Raw genomic sequence first — 27,369 nt, 5'->3', positions numbered from 1 at the left:
CTGAGGGGCTCATCTTCCAGCATCATATCATATTGCCTTTTGGTACTGTCCATAGAGTTTTCATGACAAACATACTGGAGTGGGTTGCCATTTCCTTCTCCAGTGGATCACGTTTTTTCAGAACTCTCTGCTATGACCTTTCCGTCTTGGGTGGCCCTGCACGGCATAGCTCATAGCTTCATTGAATTATGCAAGCCTCTTGGGCATGGCAAGGCAGTAATCCATGAAGGGGCAATTGCTGATAGGCCTATGCTAAATCCAGTTTAGCAAAAATAGTACCCCCTTGCAAGGAGGCTAAAATATGGTTGACCAGTGGGACCGGGTAAGCGTGTTGCTTTAGGGCCTTTTTTAGTGTGTATTTATAGTCAGTACAAATGTGAATTTCCCCATTGGCTTTAAGTGGGGTGACTATAGGAGTTTCCCATTCCCCAACATCAACAGGCTGTAACACGCACTGTTCTACCAGCTTATCAATTTCAGAATCAATTTTCTGTTTTAAGGCAAAGGGAACCCTAGAGGCTTAACCCTGATTGGAACTACATTGGGATCTAGCTTAAATGAGATAGGTGGGCCTGTGTATATTCCAAGGGTTGAATCAAAAACATCCACGTATTCCTCACACACTGACATGAGGTCTGCAGTTTGTGTCTGGTTTATGCCAGTAATCTGAATACCTAAGGCATCAACCAATGAAGTCCAATGAGACTCGTTCTCTGGCCCCCTACTACTATTACATCCAGGTGTCCCCAAAACCCTTTAAACTTAACCAACAAGGTGGCTTCTCCCTTAACTTTAACATGCATGTTTTGAAAATCCATTAGGATTATATCTGAGGGTGTTAGTTTGGCCCAATTGTTACTGCACCTACACACAAAATTAAAAGTGTCTTGAGAAATGATTGAGACTGCAGAGCCAGAGTCCAATTCCATCTTACATGGAACTCCTTGTAGCTCTACCATGAGCTTAAGTTTGGGTTTGATGGGGTGTCGAGCCCCGGTGCGGCATACGCTTCTGTGGCTTCTGAAGAATCCCACACTAACTGGACCCTGGGCCCCAGTAGCTTTCCTAGTCAGTTCTTCTGACTGGTGTTTGGGTGGCCGGTCTCTCTGTCGGGCTCTGCAAACCACTGCGATGTGGCCTGTCCTTCCACAAGCTCTACACGTGGCTTAACAAAATTTAAGGTTGGTGCAAAAATGGTTGCCACCACACCCCTTACATCTCGGTAAGAGCACTGCCTTGTAATTGTCCTCTCGCGGCTGGCCGTTGTGGTGTGGCGCGTTGGGTTGCTTTTGGAGTCGGTTGATCTCAGGTTCTTCTTTCTCGGAGAGTTCTTTGGTCCATTTGGCATCCTCATGGTGGACTGTTTCTTCAAACTTTGTCGATTTGGTGGGCTGTACGGTTTGAACAGCACCCCCAGCGGCTTCGTCAGCCATCACTTCATCTTGTGCTTCAGAAAATGTTAAGATTGGCCTAGCAAATAGTCTCTGCTGAAGCGTTCTGTCCCATAGGCCGCAGACGAGCCGGTCCTGTCGTTGCTCCTCTAAATTTGAAAACTTGCATAGGTGTGCGGTCTGCCTTAGGCCCGCAATGAACTCCAACACTGACTCTCCGGGAAGCTGCACTCTTTGGTCAAACTTGAACTGCCAAGCCATCTCAAACATCTTGGGCTGGAAGTGCCCAGTTAGCCTCTTTTTGAGATCTGCGTAAGAGACCGCTTTGATTGGTGTCAGCGCAAAAAGGTTCTCGGCTAAATCAAAGGTAGCAGGGCTGCACACGCAGAGTAGTGTTGTGGCCTTCAGTCCTTCTTCTGCAATCTGATTGGCTCCAAGGTAGTTTTCTACTTGCAAAGATACGATGGCCATTCCTCCGGGTGTTTCACGTCAAATTCTCTCAACTTGCCAACCTTCGGCATTCTTTCTTCCTGGTTCCTGTGTTCTCTGGATCCTGCTTCAGGCTCAGGGAATGAGTCCACTGAGCACAAGGTTGCTAGTGTAGCTTGCTAGCTGACCTTGAGAGGGGTGGGTGGGAAATGCCTCTTCCCTCTGTCATGTGCTGCCTTTCCCTCATAGACTTCAGCTCTTTATTTGGTGAAGCAGGATCCCACCTTCATCGCCACTGTTAAATAGCGGGTTCTTTGGTGCAGGAATGAAGACGTGAAGCTGAGTACAGGATAACTCATTGTTTATTTCGTGCTGGAACTGTACTGGGGAAAATGTCTGCAACTAGCCACAATATATAGTCTAGCCCCTAGGCGGCAGCCAATAGGATTGAATCACTATTGCCGCCTGTGGATAGCCAATTGCAGCTCAGGAGACTTGATGTCTGGGTTGCTGGAGAGCCGTTAGCTGCTCCAGCAACCCACGTGGTGTTTTACAAGAGCCCAGTACATAACAGTCATCATTAAGTATTTTAAGTATATGAGGTTCATTCCTCTTTTATATGCCTAGTTTTTTATTGTTCTAGTTAAGTGAGAGAAGGAACTGCTGTTTCCAACTGCTGTTTCAGCCAAATATTTTGCAGTGCTTCTGCAGTTTCACAAAAAATGTGCTTAGAAAAAATGCAGTATAATTGTTGAGGATTTCAAACTTAGCTCAGCCTTTTGTTGTCTCTATTATTTTTTTAAAGTTGAATATCTTCAGTTTCACTGGTGCCCATCACCCATTCTAAACTCATTATTGTTAGGCATGCCATTGCATAGATTGGCTTAGAAATGGTGACAGCTTTCATTGTAAACACAGTTGGCAGCCAAGACATCCACATTTCAGTATAAACAGCATATGAACTCCATGTGTCTGACATTTCACACAATATGCTCTCTGGGTTTAAGAAAACATTATTTCATGTTCTTACTCTAATCAGCCATGTCTACCATCTACAAGAACAGAGAGGTTCATTGTTATATGCAGCTGTCATTTGTCCCATCTTCCTGCTCTTTCTGACTTCAATATCTTTGTGGTATTTAGTGAAAGTAATTTTCACTTAGAAATTTTCTGCCCTTTCAGTAAGTGCAAGTGTAGCACTTCATCAATGGCCAAAGAATTCCAAGCTATCTGGGATGTATCAGGACAGTTGATAAAACCTCACAGAGCAACCTATGATAGTACATCCCATCATAAATAAAAAAAGTAGAAAGGGCCTTTGTCAGTGTTTATCTGTAGCGCTTTTATTCTTTGCCCTTGATTTCCTCTTCAGAAAATTGATGCACCCTTAAATTGAAGCAGGAGGCTTGACAGGTGATGGTTAAGGTGATAACTGCTCAGATTTCATCAGCCAGTGTTTTTCTGGGGGCGCAATTGTAGGAACTTTCAGCTAGATTACCTGTCATCCACTACATCAGATAAAAGAGGGAGAGTTGAAAGATGCAGTATTGTCACTGTACCTTAGAGGAAATGAAAAGTGCAGGTAAGGTAACCAAAGATAGAAAAAAGTACAATTATTTTCTAATCAGGTTTTTCTGTCAAGAATGTCAGTGTTGAAATGGGCAACCATTGGACAATATATATTGTTGCATTTGCATTGTTAAATATGGCAAGGGAGAGGAGGAAATACAGCAAAAGATCCCAAAAAGTCACTTGGTAGGTAGCTCTTCATGCTTTAACACGTGGCTATAGCCATTTAATTTTTCTGTGGCTTGAAAGCACCATACAACATACATTTAAAAAATTGAGAAAGTGATCCATTTTAACTTCTGATTCAGTATTCCTCCTTCAATTGCTACCTTGCTGATTGAGAGGCTGATCCAAAGTTTGGCTTTGTAAAAATGAAACAAGCAAACTTGTGGTGGTGCCTTCATTTATGCCATACAGACATAACTGATCCTACATTGTCAAAGTCTTGCTGTAAAAGGCAATGACAACTTGGAATAAGATCTATCTCTCGTTGATAGATCTTCACCCCACACATTGTGCCATCAAATATATTCTAAGATTTCAGGAGGGAGTAGGGGGGAAAGGCAGCTGATGGAATGGAAAACCAAGCCTTCCAATTGAATAGTAAAAATGAACAGGATGGAAAAGATTCAAGGAGAATCTGAACAAATGATCATCTCATCTTGGGGTTTCTAATGCACCAAATAGCATCTGCTTTTAGAAATTCTTCATCATCATAGAAAGATCATAAACTTCAATTGAGTTTGAACAATTATCTCTTATACAAGCCACCCAAAGTTTCACCTATTATAATCAAATACATTAAATCTGAATTAGTTATTTATAGCACTAAATTAATGGTCTCTCATTATTCACCCGTCAGGCCATAGCATATGATGTTAAAAACAAAAACTTTCCTATAATAACCAATGACAAGACCTTAATTTCAAGTATTAGAGGAAAAACAAAAGAGAATAAAGCAATTACTTGGTATCATATTATTTGGAACAATTCAAAGTGTACTTTTTTCTACAATGCTGAAATATGTCCCATGGCATACACACACTAAATGGGTAAATGAAGGTGGCTAAATGAAGGTAAAATAGGAAGAAAAGCTGGGATGCAATAGCTCTCCAGATATGTTCATGTATTACCTGGATTAAGTATGTAGCAGAAGAACTCATAATTTAACAGTTTGTAAGCAATCTGGAATTATTAATTTGTTCCAGTCTTCAAGCTTAAAGATGATACCTAGGTTTAGATTATATGCAAAAAGAGAAAAGAGAAGCAATCTTTTTCTTACAGGGAAGGAAAATGGGATTAATTAGCAGGTTCAGCCCCTAGCTTCTGATAAAGTAGAATATGTGCTTATACCTCTTATATCATCTATGATTGCATGGACTGACAGACTATTTCTATACATTTTAATTTTAAAATGTAAATGCTTTAGGCCACAGTTCGCATGAAAATTGTTAGAGAAAGGGGCAAAAGAAGCATGTAGGTTTCACTTTTTGGACTTGTCAGGTATAGAATATTCATGGAGTACTCTCAATCTTCCCAAGTTTAAGATGTGTGAACTTCATCTCCCAGAATTCTCCAGCCAGAATGCCACCCAACTAAAATAATTGTTTTCCCAAGGTTCTCACTTCTGGCAGCAAGATGTGGAGTCAGAATGTGATAAAGTCTTTGTTAGGGAGCTCAGAGTCATGAGCTCCCTAACAAAGTCAAATGTTTATGATTAGTTCATAAACCCAAATTCTGAATTACTTCCTTAGCCATTACATCCATTGGTTAAGATTTGTGACAGAAACTATTTTTTCCTACCACATATAGGAAAGCTATAAACAAAAGTTAAACCAGTTTTGCATTCAGCACTGTTCACCAGAGAAAAAAGTATTGTTTCTGGGTGTGCAAGACAAATAGTGTTAGGCCTGGAAAAATAAAAATTAGGCAACAATGTATAGTGGAGATTATGTCAGGTAAAATTATGTCAGGCAAAATTCAAGGAATTCAAGTAGAAAATTTCAAATCAGTTTTAGGGCAAATCCATGTTTAAAACAGCCAGAGTATTGATTGATTTGTTTATGTATTTCATTGATTTATATCTTACTTTTATTTCAGGAGCTCAGGATTGCATGAAGAGAAAGCTTTCCTCCAATTTCCATCGAGAGAATGAAGCCCTGAGGGCAGTCGTTATATTTCAGATAAAGAACATTAAGATTTTAATAGTAACCTGTTCTCAGGCTAAATTAAAATAAACATAAAACTATAAGCATCAGGAAGATTTTAGTTTACAGTTTACCTTTAGATAGTCTTTGCAAAGAGCATAGAGTCACTAAAGGAAAAAAGAATGGGGAGTTTATATACAGTAAATACAGTACTGTAGTGTTACTCGAGAACTCAGAATGACAGGATAACAGAGTTGGAAGGGACCTTGGATGTCTTCTAGTACATTCCCCCCTCCTCAGGCAGCCAGCCCTTTACCATTTCAGACAAATGGTTGTCCAATGTCTTCTTAAAAACTTGGTATTGAAGCACCCACAATTTCTAGAGGCAATTTGTTCCACTGATTAACTGTTTTGTCAGGAAATTTCTCCTTAGTTCTAGGTTACTTCTCTCCTTGATTACTTTCCATCCATTCCTTCTTGTCTTGCCTTCAGATGCTTTGGAGCAGGGGTCTTCAAACTTGGCCCTTTTATGACTTGTGGACTTCAACTCCCAGAATTCCTCAGCCAGGCATGCTGGTGGAGGAATTCTGGGAGTTGAAGTCCACAAGTCATAAAAGGGCCAAGTTTGAAGACCCCTGCTTTGGAGAATAGGTTGATTCCCTCTTCTTTGTGGCAGCCTATTAGATATTGGAACATTGCTATCATGCCACTCCTAATCCTTCTTTTCATTAGGCTACACATACCCAATCCCGACATTCTTCTTGATTTCTTTATCTTTTTAAACAGGAGTACAAAACCTGTGATTATGGACCACATACTGCAAGCCTAAACTTCCTCAGAGTTTTAGAATAGTTGTTGCATACTGTGAGGAATATCTAGTTTGCCCCTTAAAAATCCCAATATCCTCACAAATTCAGACTTCTTTTGGTTCCACTCATTTTTTAAATATGGCCCTTGATTGCTCCACAAAACCAGTGTCACCTTAAGTAGGTAGAAGCTAGACAGCCTTATGTCAGGGGATAAGAAATAGACCTGTGCAGATTTTTCAAAACAATTTGCAGTCCACAAATACAACTGCTTAAATGTCTGTCAACATCCTGCTGGAGAACCCAAATAAAACTCTAGGTTCATTCAATTTCTGAAAATCTTACTGTTTATTGAATATGTGGCATGATAATGTCAAAGCAAAACTAACTCTGAGGTTCCCAGATACCAGTTCATAGAATTAAACAATAATTTCTTTGGTCAAAACCTCGCCTTCTCACATAGCCCACGTAAACAAATTCACTTTGTTATGGGAACCATCTGCTTCTTCTCCACACCTGCTGCAGTGTCTTTGGAAAGGTTTCAGACTCTCAAGGTCTTCAGCAGAATCATAGAGGTTTCATTTCTCTGTCTAATTCTAAAGCAACACCTTCTCTCCTTACTCTAATAGGAAGTTGAAATGAAGAAGCATGTAGCTGCCAAAGTTTCATTCTTGACAAGGTCCCATTCTGCTCCTAAAATCTTCAGTGTGTGCAAGCCAGGAAAATATTTAATCCTCATATTTCAAGAAATTGGGAAGATTCTTTAAGTCTTAAAATAGCTGAATCTGTTGGGCCTTTTCTACTCCTACTCTAAAATATTATTTACTCATCAATGAAATTGAAGAATTTGTTGTTAGTTGCGAAGTCGTGTCCAACCCATTGTGACCCCATGGACAACGTTCCTCCAGACCTTCCTGTCCTCTTCCATCTTCTGGAGTCCATTTAAGCTCACACCTACTGCTTCAGTGACTCCATCCAACCATCTCATTTTCTGTCATCCCCTTCTTCTATTGCCCTCAATCTTTCATTGAAGGATTAACATAGTCTTAATAATGAGGCTTCTGGATTGGACTACTCTGGATTTGCTAATTCAAACATTTTCTCCTGTATTTAGTGCCAGGGTTGACCTTGCAATTAGAGATATTGTCATGTGAAAATGATATTATATATATAATATATATATAGCACCTTTTTTGGATGGAACCTTGTAGGGTAGGCAAGGCAGGTTCTATGACATGTGTGAGTTCCGGCACCTTTTTCTTTCACAAAAAAAGCACTGTATATATATATGCCTAACATTGAAGAAAAGAAATAAATAATAAAACTAAGACAGCTCTTGCACATTAATTTTACAAGCTTTTTAGCTTGAAAGTTTTATTTCTTTTTTTCTTTCTTTTTTTTGAAACAATAGAAATGTTGGGCCAAGTGCAATATCTAAAGAAAAATGTACAAGAAAAAACAGTCTTAAATTATTCAACACCTTTAAGTTTCTTTGTAGAATTATTTTGCATAAATATTGCCTAAACAACGACACATATAATGTTTCTTTTAAAAAAGTAATCATTTCTATGTGAGAAAATGACTGAAATACTGTAATATTTTTAAACTTTGTCCATCATTTTTAAATGATAATATAATTCTTATTAAAAGATATAATGTAATTTAACTGAATGAAAATGATAAGCTAAAATTTCTGCATTTCCAAAATGTAGATATTTTCAAGTAAATAATTAAGCTAAACAATGAGATAAATAACTTAGTTTTTTGTGTAAGATACATTAGAATCAAATAAATTCTAAATAAACCATATTAAAAAGTGGCTTGATAATTTGAATAGATTTGGGGAAGATAAAAGAGTGTGTTCATTTTAATATACTTTCAGAAATATTTTACTTCTTGATGATGACAGCAGCTCTTACTGACAACTATTAATACATTATAAACACCCCATCAGAGTTATATAAAAACATGTCAGTTTTAAAGAGAACATCTTTGACAGCAAATTTTCTGATTGTGAAACAGCTGTGCCTCCAGTACAATGCATTAAGTAGTTTATTCCTTTTAGATAGTTAAATTGTGCATGAAATGTTGCTGGCGCAAAGGCTCCAAATCTGGCCTGATTAACGAACATCTGTTACATTGGAAAAATTCATGTCTACCCTAATTAGCTGTCAGGCTGATGTACATCAACCCTGATGGTGAGGGATCCGGTGCTGTTTAAGTCAAACAGGTTTCTCTCGTATCCTATCACCTGCCCTTTCAAATTTCTCCCTCTTTGATGCTGGGGTAATTAGAGATTATTGAAAATACAATAGAGCAGGTTATGGTCAGTTATAGTCCCATCTGTGCAATTTTTTTTCTATCCACAAAACTTATGAACATACATGTGAAGTCAACTAAAGAGCTTTAACCAAGCTAGTATACCATTATTGATCCTAATCTACTATTCAAATAAATTTTAAAATGACTTTAAGTCATTTCTGAATTATCTTTAATATTAAGAGAACTTTTTATTTATAAATCCCTCTTTTAGGAGCATATGAATGGTTGTCTACAGCTGCATATTCATTTGATTTTGAAAGGCAGGCAAAAATTCTGAATTGGGGTTCTTTTTAAATTAATTATTTCCACAGTGATTTTCAGAATTTAATACATCCCCATGGGGAAAATAAACTAAAGATGAATCTGGAGAAAAATTTATATATGTAGGACATTTATTTATAGTTTTTAAAGTTATCATTTAGAAAATTATATACATTTGATTTGGCAATTTTGTGCATATGAATTGAATTTAGTGAAGCTTATTTGAGATAGATATAAGATGAAAGCATAAAATTATTTAGAAAACTAGGTCATGAACACATTTTAAGCTACTTCAAACAGTTCAGAGGAGATGGATATACATTTGTTAGATGATTGAACAAGTCTTCTGGGAGCTGAACCAAATAGGACTCATGAGTGGCTCTGAATATCCTTTTCTGTTATGCTCAATCTTCAATAAGTTCTATGTCAGTCACAGTCACAATCTTCTGGCTATATGAGCACATAAGCTTATTTCTGAATGTTCATACCATTTTTAGAAGAACCTATGGTCAATAACTAGTAAAGTGCCTGGCCCTGACTGAGGCAGAATAGAGAAACAAGCAAAATAAATGCATTGAACTGTATGGTATTTTGTCTTTTAGCTGTACCTTACATTGGCCCAACTTTTAATCATTTTTAATTTTTGTATCTTGTTTTATTATGTATTGCCCTGTTCACCGCCCTGAGTCCTTCGGGAGAAGGGCGGTATACAAATTAAATAAATAAATAAATAAATAAATAAATAAATAAATAAATAAATAAATAAATAAATAAATAAATAAATAAATGAATGAATAAATGAATAAATAAATAAATAAACAAACAAACTATTTGCCTGCTGTTTAGCTTTTTATAAGTATTTGTCACCTTCATACCTGAATACTGTATCAACAATTTCTTCCACATTTGTTCATTTTTTATTCGCTTTGATAGAAAAAATATTTTAATCGATTTTCACCCCCCAAAAATAATATGAGTGAAAGTCTCCTGAATGATTATACTTACCTTAGATTAGAATATAGCAAAGGTGTATATTTGAGTGGTCCGTACTTTATTCAATCATTGCATTCAGAGCTCTGCAACCTTCTGAAGTTTGCTATGCTATAATTAAATCCCAAAATAAGATTATGGGGAACCTTCTGTTATACTTACCTGGCAGGGAAGATACCTTGTCCATTGAGCTTTTTTATATGTGGGCAGTCAGGAAGATATTAAGCAATGGTGTAAGTAGTGGGAATAGGAGAAGAACAATATATATATTCCTCATATTTTTTAATGAGAAAGATTTCCCCTGTCCAGTTGTGTCCAACTCTAGGTCCAGTGCTCATCTCCATTTCTTAGCCAAGGGAGCCAGAATTGACTGAAGACATTTTCCATGGTCATGTAGCCAGCATGACTGTACACAGAGGTGTACGGAACATTGTTACCTTCCCACTGAAGTGGTATTTGTGTATCTACTTGCATTTGCATGCTTTAAAACTGCAGGTGAGCAGGAGATGGGGTAGGTAACAGGAGCTCATCCCATCTTGCGGCACTCAGGTCCTGAACTCAGGCTGTCAGCTCTCCAACTGATAAGGTTAGTGTCTTTAATTGCTGAACCATTGTGCTCCCCCTTATAATGATAGAACATCCTTTAAAAACATGCAAATAATTTATAAGACAGCCTGAGAAAAATAAAAGTCTCAATTGCAGAGAAATAAAACTTTCAGGAGGACAAAATTTGCAAAATATTAAAATTTGCAAAATATACGGCTAAGTGGAGAGACCACTTGGCTCACTCAGAAAAAAACTAATACCCTCCCTTTTGGTTTGCATAGTTGCTGTATTGTAGCTATTTCCAATACTGCTTTGAAATGACAATTCAGGACAAGAGTTTTGTAAAAGTTTTTTTAATTGAGACAAGATTCCAGTTTGTTTCACATAAAGAAAAGTATCTTTCAGGATGTTGAAAAAAGCTTTGTATTCCAGCTTCCACTGTTGGATATTAGCATTTGTATTTAATTAAACTTTTGTACTATTTTAATACATGTCTTAAATATTTTAATTGAAAAGGCAATCTAGCCTCACAGAATCACCTTGTACAGGAGATGGGTGGCATAAAAATTTAATAAATAAATAAATAAGCAATAAATACATCTGTAGATAATTTCATAGGCTTGATCCTTTATCGATGCAAAACCCAAGAATTACCTCATAAGTATCAACTGTATCACTGAGTATGACAGAAAGATTAGCTGTGATTGTACATGGAATAGCTTAACTTTCAGACAGTTTAACTAGGATTATTCCTGACTGTCTCTGGGTTTAATCTTCAATTTTCAACGATGATATTTTACCCACTGGGCTTGAGCCAGTAACTCTCACAGCAAATCAAGCAACACTGCTAATCAAGAATTTGTTATAATTCTTGGGTGCAAAAGAATTTTAAAAAGCTTCTGCCTAGCTCTGAATCTGTGCTTAATCTAACATTCATCTATGTTTGAAAGCAAAGTGGATTTAAAAGGGGAATCTAACTGTCAATTCCATACATGTCATTTCTTTAGCTGGATTTTTTTTTCTAGTTCATTCCTAGAAGAAAACAAAACTAAAGTTGATGTAAAAAGGTGATGTAAAAGTAAAGCATGTAATGATGATGTAGATTAAATTACCATTTTGCACTTACTGTCTTTTCTCCTGGAGCTCAGAGGAATTTATATGATCCTCTTCTATACGAAAAGCAGAATAGAGTGAGGTTATCTGGACTGTTACATCTCTGCTTATCTGTTTAGAGTCTTTGTTTGTGGGAAAGATATTTCATTTAGGCAAATGGTAGGGTCTCAGAAAATGTATACCTACATAACTAGCTAAAGCTATTAGTTTATCAACTATTTTTAGCGCAGAAAAAGACATACAAACGATGAGACTGGAGCAATATATTTGTTTTGGAAAAATATATTAATAAAAAGTGGTGGAGTTATAAATATGGCATGAAGATAGTGAATAGTGTTTGTTGATGACCTTCAGCTTGGACAGCTTTGAACAGGAAATCAACAAACTCTTGACAATTTCAACTTTCAAAGGCTCCTAGTTGTAACGAATAGAATACTTTTCAATATTGGCCTCTTGGTTACATGTTATACCTGAAAGGATATCATTGCCTTTTCATTAGAATCTGATGGGCCATTGTGGAGAAAGCAAGAACAAGACCTATATATAATCATATGATCTTGATGCTTAATGGTGAATGGGTATATCTGTCATCTTTATTTCCAAATAAGATCTACAGAGGTGTTTTTGCTGAATCCTTAGTCTTTTCAGAGGAATACTTGATGTAGTTTTTCCTCCATGCTAGATCGCAAATGTCCTCCCAGCTTCCAAAACAGATTGAAATAGAACAACCTTGGATGCTTTAAATAGTTACATAGATTAATTTTAAGAAATATGCATTTTAAAAATAGCATATTTAATATGCATTAAAAATGCATATTTCTAACAAGATGACATACAGAGCAGAAGAGAATCTTACATTGGGATAGGGGTCACCTCTAAAATATGGGATAAACATGAGAAAAAGAATAATATGAGATAAACTATTTTTAAGGAACCTTTGAGAATTTAATGACAAATAAATATCAGAATTTGTATCTAACAATATTAATTATCTGTATATAACGATATATTGGGTAATGTACTCTAGTTCACTATATTTTTCTTACAAGTAATTAATGCTGATTTGAGTACTAGTTTAAATGAATTGTGATTCATATTATAGACAAAGGAAGTTTTGTTTTATATACTACAGAGGGGCTACAAATCCCACTTATCCTGTAAAGTCATCTGCACCAGATGGATTGCAGCTTGAAGACATTCAGATGAGCTCAGGATACAAACAATAATTGGAGGATAAAGGGTGGAGTAAGGTCCTTACCTCATTGAGTCTTCTTATTTAACAGAAATAAGTACTTGTGAGGGCATGGACTAGGAAAAGAGAAAAGTATTCAACTCTCAGTTATTCACAAAGCTGGCAGGATAACTGGGACAATAATTATTCATACGATTATTGTGACAGAAATATGAAGTGTTAAGTAACTGCAATGAGTATGCACAAAATTGGAAATGTGTTTCATGCTTGGAACAAAACAGCTCTTTCAAAAAGTTCCATCCATGTCTTATGAGTTGGCCATATTTCACTAAAGCAAATTCAAAATGACTTAAGTATTTGATTCCAAGCTATGAACCAATTTTCAGTAACTCTAGAAACAATTTCTTTCAAATGTTTTAAAGTTGAAAGGTTAATTTATTTGATTTCAAGGTGCTGGTGATGACCTATAAAGCCCTAAATGGCATGGGTCCGGATTATCTTAGGGAGCACCTGCTGCCAGCATCAACTTCCCATCGTCCTGTGCGCTCCCACAGGGAGGGCCTCCTCAGGGTCCCGCTGGTTAGGGAGTGCCGGCTGGCGATCTCCAGGGGGAGAGCGTTCTCGGTGGGCATGCCTGTCCTGTGGAATCAACTGCCTGTGGAACTCCGGATCGTCCCCGACCTTCGCTCGTTTCGCCGGGACCTAAAAACCTGGCTATTTGAGTTAGCCAGCCTGGACTGAGGGATTTTAAGGTTTTAAATTTTAAACTCTTTTGGGGCTATTAATTTAATTTTATTTTAATTTGTACATAGCACTGTTTTAATTTGCCCTGTAAACTGCCCTGAGTCCCTCGGGAAAAGGGCGGTATATAAATCTAAATAAATAAATAAATAGATAAATAAATAAATAAATAAATAATTTTTATGACCACAGTATATGAAAAGTCCCATTCATTATGACATGTTCTGTTGTAATCTATCAATAACATTCTTGGATTTCACATTTTTTCTTCAAACTCAAAATGCTCAAGGGAGACACTTTGCTGGACACTAGACACTTTTTGACTGAAAAAGCAATGTTTGATTTCATAGTGTTTTTGAACTCAAAATGCTTTTAGATGGAAAGGCTTTGCCCATTCTTAGGGGCTGCTTTTAGTTCATGGAAAAATATAAATATAACATCATAACATATCACAAATAAAAATGTTACCTTTTTTAACAGAGGAAATTATGCAAGATTACACTCTCAGTATTTGGCTAATATTAGTATAGCAGCTAGTAGTAAAAATTTTCATTCTGATTTTTAAAAAATGGTGAGAAACATATGAATGTTAACTGACACTCTTTGCAGTAATAATCTCTAATTACCCCAGATCTTTCTGAATGGAACAGAGTGTCCATCCTCTCCTTACCAAATGCTGTTGTAGTTCATCTGATACACTTCTTCTGATGTCCTTTGTTACAAAAACAAGGTTCCATGCCAAAGTTGCTTTGCTGGATGCTCTCCAGATTTGATGGAATTACAGTTCCCATAAATTCCAGCCATCCAGCAGATGATTACACAACAGATTGGGTAAGCAATTACTATTTCATTTTTTTATGAGGGATATATTTATGACAGAAAACTCTACCACAAAGATTCCAAGGTACCATTTTAGCTTTGACTTAATATTATCAGTCCCAAGTATCATAGATTGTTTGATTGAAGGCTCATCCATTGTGTCTGAGAAACTAGGATGATAAGCATACAAGACTTCTTGCATGGTAATTTTTTTGGTTGTTTTTAAAGTATAATTGTATGCAGTACTTATACATTTGTGGGTTGCATTAAAATAGAACAAGTCTATTGAGTTGCAAATTATTTATGTGGATTCCTAGGATAATGAGATGGTGACTTCTAGTTTCATCTTAGCCATTAAATCCAACTGGGTGACTTTGGGCCAGTCATACTCTCTCAGGCCAGCCCACCTTTGTTGATATGGTAAAATAGGAGGAGGAAGTTGTGGTGGATATGTTTGCAACTTTGAGTTATTTGTAAAAATAATAAAGGTGGAATAGGTACAAATAAATAAAATAAAAATAAATATTTTTATTACAATCAGTATTAACAAAACATCAACATAAGTAAATGATAACACTAATAAGAATCAGTTAATATTCAAAAGCCTTTCATCACAGAAAAAACCAAGATTTAGTAAAGATTATACCTGTGATCATTTTAAATATCAGTGCTTTATTGAAATAAATTGGAGTTGCATCCAAGCAAAACTTAACTTGCAATCTTATACAAATTAACCTTGAAATAAACTCTATTGAATTCAATGGTACTTTCTTTAGTAACTCATAGCATTACATTATGGATCAGTTTGCCTTTAATGCTCCAGCTTTACAAATAGCCATTAAAAGTTCTAAACTGCCAGTCTGTTTTTTTCTTCTGTAAAAGCCTAGAATCTTCAGTATATCAATTTAAGCACAATCTTTTGATCTGTCATCTTCTGTCCATTAGCAAGTTCACAGGCATCTCAAGCTGAGAGTCAATACAGGCATAAGAACATAAGATCAGGAAAAGGGATATAACTTTCTTCCATTCCCCAATCCTATTTTATTTTCCATGAGGTCAACCAAAATAGCATTGCTAGTTTGTTCTCTTTCTGCCTTTGAAGGAAAATAAATCATTAAGACTCTATAAGTCAGCCTGATTCACTGCCTGACAATTTTATCTCTTTCCTTAAGATGGGAGCAATAATGTAAGATATCAATTACTCTAAGAATCTTCCTTCTTGAACATTTGTTGACTATTCTGAAATGGAAGTGATGGCATTCTGTCTTCCCAGTCAAAGCTCAAGAGAGTACCTTTGTTTTCTGGTCCTCCTTTAGACAATAAAACTAAAGCAGAGCCACAGACATTTCACTTCCAGGCTGCAAAGCACATACTGATGTAAGACTTTGAAAAGTTAAAGATCAATACTTGATTTTGTTTTTGTCAATGCAGGCAGAATTTTCTGCTATATCAAGAGTTGGTTTCTTTAGAGGAAGCTACAACTGAGCAAAACTAGGGGTAAGAGTGGGGAGGAACCAACCAGCTTTGTAGAAAGAAAAGCTGAAAAAAATTAAATGTAAGTTTTGTGTTGACATAATCCAGGTTAAATCTAAAGAAGAAAAATACTTACTTTTGTCAAATGAGAGGCTATTTTATCACTCAGAGAATGTCACATCAATTGTAAAGCCATCAGCCTCCAGGCTTGTTGGTGATTGCTTCATATTTACTGTTAGTCCAGCAATGGAGATGGTACTTTTACAGTCTTTGGACAGACTAGAGAGTGTGACATTTAAAGTGTTGATTTTTGCAGCACTTATGTTAATTGTTGTAATTTTCCTGATGAACCACCATTCTGGTTGCCTGATGCAGCCAAGATAGTTTTACATTTTCTATGCAGGCCTTCTTGCCATTTGGTCTGTGTAGTGTCAGCTTCGAGTGCTACTGAAAGCAGACAAAATTGCAAGCAAATTGCATCAGATTGCCAACATTGTGAAAAGGTAAATTGCTTGCAAATCTATTTAAACCACTGCCCTATTTTCATCAGCTTCAGTACTTGGTATTCATGATTGCTTAATTGGCGACCTTTCCTATTGTGTAGTGCTTTATGGTGTAATGGAAAGCGATCTTTACCAAACCAATTACCCTTTTTTTTCTCAGCACTACATTATTGCTGTGATTGCAACTGCCAGTCCTTTGTAAATGAACTTTCTGATTTCAATGATGTTTTTAAAATGTAAGATAGAAAAAAGTGGCATTCATATTGTGTGATGTTCTATTTTGAAGCCTCTTTGTAGTTACCATTGTCTGGGAAAATGGACTGAAGGGTTACACAGTACCTACAAATATCCATGTAACTATTATTAATATTATTATAATGTCTTCCTTTGTACTGCAGCTCAATTAGGAAAGGATAGGAGAAATATTTTGTCACCCTGTCAAGTGCACAGGAAGTGCTTTTGAGGCTTCTTTTTGACATGTACATTATCTCTACTAATAATACAAGATTCCTGTTCAAGAAATGAGAATAAATTTACAGAATCTATGGTCCATTTAAATTAAATAAATAAATATGGTATTTTTAAAAAAGTGATTAAATAAACATCTGAGATCACCAGGTTTCTTAAATGTCACGTATGCTGAAAGAGCATGGACAACATAAAATGGGAAATTTGAATATGTCATATGTCTGAATTGTAAGTGGCAACTATATGTTCTAAAATATAAGGAATATAATAAAAGGACTACACATTATAAAACTATATATTCATATATCATTATTAGCAGTTTGATTTCAGCAATGAGGATTTATTCATTTTTGAACATTTGAAAAGATCTGATATTGTGAAAGAACAAAATGTTGGTCATTACTGTTCATTCTTTTCTTTGTAACATGTATAATGACTGTTTTAGTTTTGTATAAGTTTACAAAATTATAACATTTCCTATACATGGCAATGCAAAAAACCTCTAGAAACAAAATTAAAGTCATACTTTAATAAAATAGGACATGTAGCAACTGAACACATCATTACACCCCCTAGAGACTGGAATTCTATTGGATCAAATAAAATGAGGGGTGAGGGAGAAAAACTACTATTTTTGGCTTTTGATTTGAATGATTAAATTAAATTCTCTTTGATTGGATTTTTCAAATCATTTGGTCCTTTCAAGATAACACTAGTTTTGTTATCAGTGACAATGTTTCCATGCAGCAGAATACATAAAATTCTCCAGGCAAAGGTAACTAAAGTCTAGTGTCATATACCCTGCATTATTTTGGAAAGCAAATTCTATTTACCAGGCTATATAAGCGTAAAAATCATGTAGGTACCATTTAGAGAGATAGTTTTGATATAAGCAAAAAATGTGCATGTCACAGAAACAGTGTTATGAACATTCATTTACTGTGGCCAGAACCTTAGACAAAATAAAGCATGTGCATCAGGGTATAACATTGGGTAGAGATGTGTGAGTGAGTCACATTATTGCCTTGTAACCTATCATCTATCTATCATACCTCTCAGCAGTAGACAATGATGTCCTATCTATACTGAAATAGGATTTAGGTTCCAGCTTGATTACCTCCCATACAGAAAATGCTGCGATAAGGGACTTTCTTGTCCTACTCAGGCAGCATAGGCAGGGCCTGATGCTGATCATTTATATAATTTTTAAACAAAATGTACATCAGAAGACAGGAGCCTGCAGGGCTGGGATCATCATCAAGCAAAAGGGAGGAAAGAATATTAGAACTAGAAAGATTAGTAGTAAACTCTAGTGCTAGTAAATGCTAATCACATGATAGGGCATACTTAAGTAGCATCTCTATAACAGTAAAAACTTCAGCTTTGATGCAAGAATTTTTTTGGTGTATGTTTAGGGGCAATTCCCTCAATCCATCACAATTGGAATTTTCTCTAATTGGACCATCTCATCCCAAATTTCCTGCCTAAGTGGTCTTCCTTGTGTATATATTACTGATTTAAGAAAAGCTGAATTATTAAAACTGAATCATTTTTTTCTCTTTTGTTCTTTACCCTATACATTAGATGGTATGAAGACAGTACTTGCTTAACCGTGTAGTATTTCCTCTCTCTAATAAGATACATTTCTGCGGGTAATTTTGACATCACTTGAAACCAGTTGACCATTTTCAATTCCCAATTTCAACAGGATCCTGTTAGCTGATTCACTTGTCAGGAATGATATCGAGAAAATTAAATAAAGATGAATTTGAGTAATACATAGTACCCAATCCTGCAGAAAGGAAGAACACTTGATTATGATTTCACTAGATTAACCTATGAGCATTGATCCTGACTTTTGGACTATGGTTATGGTTATCAGTTGGTAATTTAGTACTTGTCAGCAACACTGTCCAAAAGCAACATTTTTTTTGGAACCTGTTAGATCTCCTGTGGCATCTTATTTTTTTGTGACTATATCACAGTATTTTTTGCTTTAAATAGAATTTATATCACTTCTGGCGATGCTATGGAGAGGTCTGATTGCAATGATGGTGACATAGCTTGAAAAACTTTAAATGTAGGTAATGTTAGTGCCAGCTTCATGAATTCCTTTCTGAACTTAAACATCAAAACAAAGATTATCTACATTAGTAGAAAGCTACCTTGAGAAGCTACCTTGTTTTGCATACTCCCATTGCAGCTGTCTTGTGAATACATACCTTACACATGGCAGCCATTTTGGAAGAATGGCCATAATCATTTCATTTCATTTCATTTATTATATTTGTATACCGCCCTTCTCCCGAAGGACTTAAGGCAGTGAACAGGGCACATAAAAAATACAGAATACAAAAATTAAAAAAGAATTAAATAAGAGCCTGAGCTAAAAACAGTAGAATAATATTAAAAATCCCCAATAAAAATCCCAGCACATCCCCCATCAGGCCAGGCCGGCTTGCTCAAATAGGTAGGTCTTCAGACCACGTCGGAAGGAGCGAAGGTCAGGTGCCATCCGGAGCTCAACCGGCAGCTGATTCCATAAAGCCAGGGCACCCACAGAGAAGGCCCTCCCCCTGGGGGCCACCAGCCAACATTCTCTGACCGGTGGCACCCTGAGGAGGCCCTCTCTGTGGGAACGCACAGGGCGGAGGGAAGTTGACGCCGGCACCAGGTGATCCCTGAGGTACTCCGGACCCATGCCATGTAGGGCCTTAAAAACCATTACCAAAACCTTGAACCTCACCCGGAAGACAACCTCACATTTCTAAATGTGTCTATTGGCCCAAACTAACATGCTTCTATTTTGCTCAAACTTCAGATTAAATTGTACTGTACTTTCTGTACTTTTCTACAGCCATATCCTAATAGCATATTTATATATATATATTATGTTATGGCATCATAGCATATTAGTGTACTGCAATATTTCTTTCAGCATATCAGTTTCTACTATGTAATTATATTGCTACTTTATTTTCATTCTGATAGACATCACAATTGTTTGCATTTCTATGCTAGAGATACTGCATAACCCCTGCTTTTATACAGAAGTTGGAAAGCATATAGATGAGATGTGCAGTTGATCCGATTAGCAAATTACAATAGTATGCTCATAAACTAAAGTGAATGTCTAGATGCATTGTATTGGAACAAAAGTATATATTTTTAAATAGGTACTTGAAAAGCGTCCTTCTAACAAATAACAAAATTATAACCATTCATCTCAACAATCAGTAATTCATAGCTGCTTACAGCTTAGTCAATGAAACAGTAAGAGATACAACAGAAATGCTATAATATATGTTTTTTATTTGCCAAATGCTTCTTTTTTTCACAGTATTTTTATATACCTTTCAATCTGCTCAAAGAGAAATAGAAACCCAAGCAAGAAGGAATTAAAAATCTGATCTATGTATTTATCTATTATTTCACTCATTCCCTATCATCCCGTCCCAGGGGATCTCCAAGGCAGCTGGCACACTGGAAACATTATGTAACCCATGGATATGTTTTTAAGTACTGATAATTATTGTAACTTTACTATTATTTTTATTACTTTCAGTTCTATTTTGCACTTCTAAAAATTGCATTAATCATTATCTTGGTCTGTTAAAACACCAACAAGAAAAAAAAAGGTTCATTTTCTTGTAGGAGATACCTAAGCTGGTTTTCAAGGCAACCATTTCTGATGGTTGAATAAACTATTAATAAGGAATTATAACTGATAATCAAGACCAACTGAAAACTCAGTATTTAAGCCTGGAAATACTATTCTGAATCCTAAACTCAGTTAAGTTTTAGTGGATCTTACTTTTCTGTTGATACTTCAGACTGGCATAGAAGGAAACATTTTTAAAGGCTATTTATTTATTTGTTTATTCCTATATTGACTGTGAGAATAGCAGAGGGAAGGAGTCTTATGCAATCTTGCTGCAGAAATTTGGTTGCTTAGGAACAAAAGGGAATTTGATGTGTGTGTATTATATGAAGAAACCTGTAAAAGCATATTTTCATTCAGCTATTCAACACTACCTCAAAAATTATTATTCATAACAGAACTGAATTTTCTTTTTCCATACTGAAATGGTGAACCAGATGATTTCCAGGATTCAGATTTCATGGCTTAGTTTCATTCTAAACAATAACAGTATAATCATTCATAACTGCTTAGCTTTATGCATCAGGAAAATCAATATAAATATATTTTCAGTTATTTGTTCATACCTTTTATCTATGCTGCCTCTGCTGTTAATGCTATGCATAAGCTTAGTTGTAAAAGAGAATAATGGGCAATAGCACTAAGAAAATACAACTTCAATGAGTTCAGTCATATTAGTTAAGTTATTTAGCCCTTTCCTTGTATTTCTGCAAGGATATTGGATATTTTCAATAAGATAAGCAGTAATCAATTAAAGTGTTATCTTATATTCCTATAAGTTTATTTGGGAATAAGTCCCATTACACTAATCAGATTTTTTTTAAGTAGACATATTTAGTATTTTATTGGGCAGTTTCAAATGAACAAGGAAGGACCAGTTGGTTAGATATCTAATATTTAAGGGGAAATCATATATTAGGAAATGAAAATGAATTCCCTCTACTCTCCTGGTGTAGGAAAGAAATGATGGATCTGTGCAAATGAGCAGATGTTGGAAAGAATTTAAAACCGAATCCAAGTAGAGCAGAAATATAAAGAACTTGAGCAATCCACTTGAATTTTACCTCTTTACTGTCATAGCTCGTTAAATCTTTGTATTCTTTTCCACACAAACATGGATCCTGATAATGCAGGATCATGACCAGTATAATGCATGTACTCATAAAAAGAAAATATTAGGCTTAGGATTTTTCTTCTTGCAGATATATAAACTGAATGGGGAAATGTTCAGAACCGGGCCACACAAGTAGTGGACGAGAGTATGGAAGGAGATAAGTTGGGTACAGGAAAACATCCTCCCCAGTGGTGGGATTTAAATATGTGAACAACCAGTTTTCTGTGTGGATGCTGCTTCCGGAAGTCCGTTCTAGGCCTGGGCAACAAAAAATTAGCTATTGGTTCTGCCAAACTGGTGCAAACTGGCTGAATCCCACCACTGATCCTCCAATTTTTTTTCCTGAACCAGATGTGGTCTCGTGTAAATCGTTATGATTATGCTTATTTAGACAAAGCCGAAATGATTGACTCTGTAGCCACAAATTTGGAAGAGGAGGCTGCGGAGTGGATGGCTGCTCTATGTGATTAGCAGGCACCAGAGCTATGGAATTTTGATCTATTCACATGTGGGCTGACAGCCAGGTTTGAAGATGAATCCCAGGCTGTACAAGCAGAAAAGGACATCCACGATGTGAAGCAGAGGGGTCAGCCTGCAAGAGAGAATGTAAGAGAATTTCAAAGCAGGGCAGGATGGATCAAGCAGTGGCTCAAACAATTATTAATCCACTACTTCAAAGTGGGGCTGGACCACGATCTGTTCCAGACATGCATCTGCAGAGGGAATCCTGATCAACTCCATGATCATGCCATCTGGCTACAAATTTGAATATTTAACTGACCTGGTACCACAAGCCTGCAACTTCAGGCCCTGACCAAGGTGAGATCCAGTGAGGCACCAACTGTCACAGTGCCCCCCACCTGCCATGATGATTAGATCGATTAGGGCTCCCACTGGATCCCAGATCAAGTGCTTCAGGTGTGGGCAATTTGGGCATCGAGCAGCAGACTGTCCAGTCCCTTTCCCTTCCCCAAAAAGTGCTACCACAGCTCCCACAAAGTCAAAGAAACAACCTTGACTAGTGCAAGAGAAGTTGAATTGGGTCAGCCTAGGGCAAGTTGTATAAGTCACCTCTTCTCCTCAGGAGAAGCAAGAAGGGTCAGCTGAATGCCTGCTCACACCTGATCCCTATGACTGCGATGATGCAGGAGAAGACCACCCAGCGGTGAGTCAGCCTATCCCACCTTTTGCCCTTTCTGCCAAACTTAGTACCTAAATCAAGCCCAGATGGATTTGAATGTTTAAATTGATTCGGGCTGCACCACATGCCTGATCAGCCTCCCCAAGATGCATAATCTGTGCATTAGGGCAACCTTTACCCATAAGGTTTTAGCAGGCTGATGGATCTCTCATAGGAGGATCCCTGGCCACTCATTTGACTGAGCTAGTATGCCTAGAGATAGGGGAGGATTGGGAGCTAATCTGTTTTGTGGTGATCCCAAAAATGACAGAAGCAGTGATTCTGGGACTAGCGTGGCTTGACAAATGGCACCCAATGATCTGGTGGGAGAATGGAGTGAGGACTCTAAGGCTAGCAACTGGACCCTCACCTCCTACCCCAATCAGTAACCCATATGAGAGCCAAGGGCAGCACCTGGACACCTTGAAATCTGCTGTGAGTCCCCCACTGGGAGAGCCACTCATCCCAAGTGAATATAGAGACCCATTAGAAGCATTCAGCGAGGCAGTGTGATGTCCTGCTCCCCCCAAAGAACCACTGACTGTTATTGAAATTCTATCAGGAGCCAAATTACCCAAGCCAAAAATGTATTCAATGACAACCCCCCCCCCCCATTAGCTGAAGGAACTGAGGACATGCATTGATAAGAACTTAGCCAGAGGATTTATCCAGCCAGCAAAATCCCAAGTAACCACCCCTGTGCTTTTCGAGGAAAAAAAGGATGGGTTGATGAGGCTGTGCATGGACTATAAGGGGTTAAATGGTGTCAGTGTGGAGAATATGTACCCCTTCCCTTTGATGAAAGACATTTTGACAAAAGGAAAAGTTTTTACCAAATTAGACCTGAGAAGGACATATTACAAGTGGGGATTAAGGAAGGAGATGAGTGGGAAATGGCTTTTAACAGCCCTTTGGGGAGCTTCCAAGTCAATGTTATGCTTTTCAGGGTGCAAGGGGCCCCTGCTGTGTTCATGCAATTGATAAATCAAGTGCTGCATGATCACCTGTATAAGGGGGTCTGAGTCTACCTTGACGACATCCTCATCTACACAGAGACCATGACGGAGCATGTCAAATTAGTATGTGAAGTGGTCAAAAAGCTGCTGAGCACTAAATTACATGCAAAGCTCTCAAAATGTGAGTTCCATCAAACATGCCTGGATTACCTAGGATGACGCGGTGGCTCAGTGGGTTAGGACGCTGAGCTTGTCGATCAGAAGGTCAGCAGTTTGGCGGGTTGAATCCCGAGTGCCACGTAACAGAGTGAGTGCTTGTTACTCATCCAGCTTCTGCTAATCTAGCAGTTCGAAAGCACAAAAAAATGCAAGTAGAAAAATAGGAACCACTTACGGTGGGAAGGTAACAGTGTTCCGTGAGCCTTTGGCATCTAGTCATGCTGGCCACATGACCACAGAGATGTCCTCGGACAAGCACTGGCTCTTCGGCTTTGAAACAGAGATGAGCACTGACCCCTAGAGTTGGAAACGACTAGCACGCATGTGCGGGGAAACCTTTACCTTTTTAGGATTTCCAGTGAAGGCATTGAAATGGATCCAGCTAATGTGAAAGCTGTACTGGAATGGCAACCCCTACGGACCCATAAGCAACTCCAGAGTTTTTTGGGATTTGCAAACTTCTACTGGCAATTCATCCTCTCCTTTGCTGAGATTGCTTTGCCAATAATTAATCTGTTAAAAACAGGGAAAAAAACACTAAAATTTCAATTTCACACTAAAATACATACCGGGAGGAAAAAAATTTCCTAGCTGACACCCTGTCCAGGCTGCCCCAGTACAAAAGCTCTTGAGAGGAGATTGTGAACTCCATCATTCTGCAACCAGGGATGCCATCACGGGCAAAGTCACCTGGACCTGATAGCCTATTGATGAAAAGGCTGAAGAAGGAGTTGAAAACCGATTCCTGGTTCCTGGAAAACAAATCCATACTGACTTGTCGGGATGGGTTGGCTTGGAAGGGGTCAAAGCTGTATCTAACAGAGACCCTTAGGGTTCAAGCCCTCCAACGCAGCCACAATAACAAACAAGCAGGTCACTTTGGATACCTGAAACTTTACATTTGATTCGACAAAAAAATTTTTTTATCCCATTTATATCCCGCCCTTCTCCGAAGACTCAGGGCGGCTTACAATCTAAGCACTAATGAAATGTGCTTAGCAATAGCCTTCATTCTATGTATATGCCTGCTTATTAGGGCTTTCCCCCCCCCCCAAGCGGCATTATTACAAAGTCAGCTTATTGCCCCCAACAATCTGGGTCCTCATTTTACCTACCTCGGAAGGATGGAAGGCTGAGTCAACCTTGAGCCTGGTGGGACTCGAACCTGCACTAATTGCAGGCAGCTGGTGTTACTTAAGGAGGCATTAGCCCACTGCTCCACCAAGGCTCTTTTTGGTGGCCAAGGCTAAAGAAGGATGTTAAAGTTTATGCAAAAAGCTGTGCAACTTGTGCAACAATGAAAAGGCATCCAGAAAAGCTCCCTGGACTATTGTAGCAAGTCACAGATCCTTCCCAACCCTGGGAGGATATTGCCATAGACATTATAGTGTAGTTACCAGAAAGTAGAGGAAATATGGTAATATAGACTGTAATTGACCTCACATCATTGCCTGCTCCAGTCTCTCTTCCACAAAGAAACTAGCAAAAATGTTTCTTAAACATATCTACCAACTCCATGGAGCTCCAAAACGGATTATTTTGGATAAAGGAGTACAAATTACTGCAAGATTTTGGAGGGACTTTCTTAAACTAATTGGGTCCACACAAGGATTGTCATCAGCTTTTCATCCATCTATGAATGGGGCTGCTGAAAATGTTAACGCAATAATGGAACAATACATCAGTTGTTATGTTGACTACCAACAAATGATATGGGCCAACCTCCTCCCCTTTACTGAAGTGGCTTATAATAACACAGTACATAGCAGCACTGGACTCACTCCTTTTAAAATAGCCACTGGTAGGGAATTCATTCCCATTCCTGAACTCCCTCAGGACCCTCCAATTTCTTAAACTTTGGATAAGGGGGTGTCAAACTGCTAGCCCACTGGCCAGATGCATCATGGCGAAATTGCACCCACCCCATTGCTGGCAATGGAAAAAAAGTCATGATACATCGCAACACATCATGTGACATTGCGAGTTTGACACTCCTGCTTTAGATCAATGGGTGACTTCTTCGAAAGCTGTTTGGGACAATGCGACAGTGGCTCTAACAAAGCCTCAAAAATTTACAAAGAACAGGCAGACAGAAGAAAATTTACAAAGAACAGGCAGAGGCCATTTTGTGTGGGTTAAAAGGTTTACCTCTCTACAAAATATCTAAGACTGAAGCTGCCTAGTAAAAAATTGTGACCAAAATTCCTTGGACCTTTTCCCATAGTGCAGATTATAAACCCAGTCACAATGGAATTAAAGCTCCCTCCCCTTTTAGGGAAAGTTGCTGTGTTCCAGCATATTGAAGCCATACCAAAAGTCCTCATTGAGACCTCCTCCAAAACAGGCACTGGATCCCCTTGTCATGGAAGGAGAGACTCATAATGAAATAAAACGAATCCTTGATTCAAGGTTGTACAAGGAAAAGTTACAGTATCTGGTGCAGTAGAAAGGTTACCCATTATCAGAAGCCACCTGGGTAAAAAAGTACTGATGTAAAAGCTGATAGATTAATATGTAAATTTTATGATAGACATTTGAATAAGGCTAGGAGTGATTCCTTTAACTTCTTCTTTATCTACAGGATTTCTGTCTTCTCTAGAGGATCCGACTGTCAACTTTCAAACGAACTTGGCTGCAGCCATCTTCATTTCATTTTCAGTTGCCACAGCAATGGGAGATGTATTCTTTTAGTTTAGACATAATAATAACTGTTCTGTGGGAACCAAGATAAAGTTACCTAAGTTTTGGCGGGTGAGGCTTCCATTAGAAAGCCCGCCAAAGTAGTTAATTGGGGATTGTGATTTATGACATATTGCAGGGGTGGGAAGTTCAACTTTGTAACCTGGGGGAGGGAACTTTCAGTCTTGGTTTCACCTTTGTTCGTGCTGATACTATATAGCCATTAAATGTGTTCTTTGAGGAAAGCAATTGCCTCAGAGTTCTTATTTCTACTGGTCTCATCTATTGGAACCATGACAGATAGCAGAACGGTTTAGGGCAATGAATAGGAGGTTCATAAAGACCAGTGGAATAGAGATACCATTACCATCACCATCTCTTTTCATTGTCTAACAGTAGGCAGATGCATGCTTTTTTGGAAGACAATGCAACATCCTAACTTTTTCATTTTATTTATTTTAAATCTAAAAATAATCTATTGAAAAGCAAAAGTTGCATAGGAAGCAGGTCTGACTACAGGAACTTCATCTCTTTAATCCAAAGGATGTGTATTCCATTCCCGGGTGTATAAACTCAGCATCAGAGCAATCCCCGGTTACAAGACAAATGATAGTGTGAAACAACTGAGCTTATCAACAATTGCCTGAGCATCACAGTCAGTGTTTTTAGTAATTATTCCATTTAATACTGCTAGTTACTTGCAAAACATATTCTGGATGTAGCAATTTCCACCAATGGCTGTTTAGGAACGTGCAGGGCCCTTCATTTAACTCTGATATTGTTGGCATGT

The sequence above is a fragment of the Vipera ursinii genome, assembly GCF_947247035.1.
Source record: "Vipera ursinii genome assembly, chromosome: Z".
NCBI classification, from domain to species: Eukaryota; Metazoa; Chordata; class Lepidosauria; order Squamata; family Viperidae; genus Vipera; species Vipera ursinii.
The sequence above is the reverse complement of the archived record's forward strand: the minus strand, read 5'-3'. Positions refer to the sequence as shown.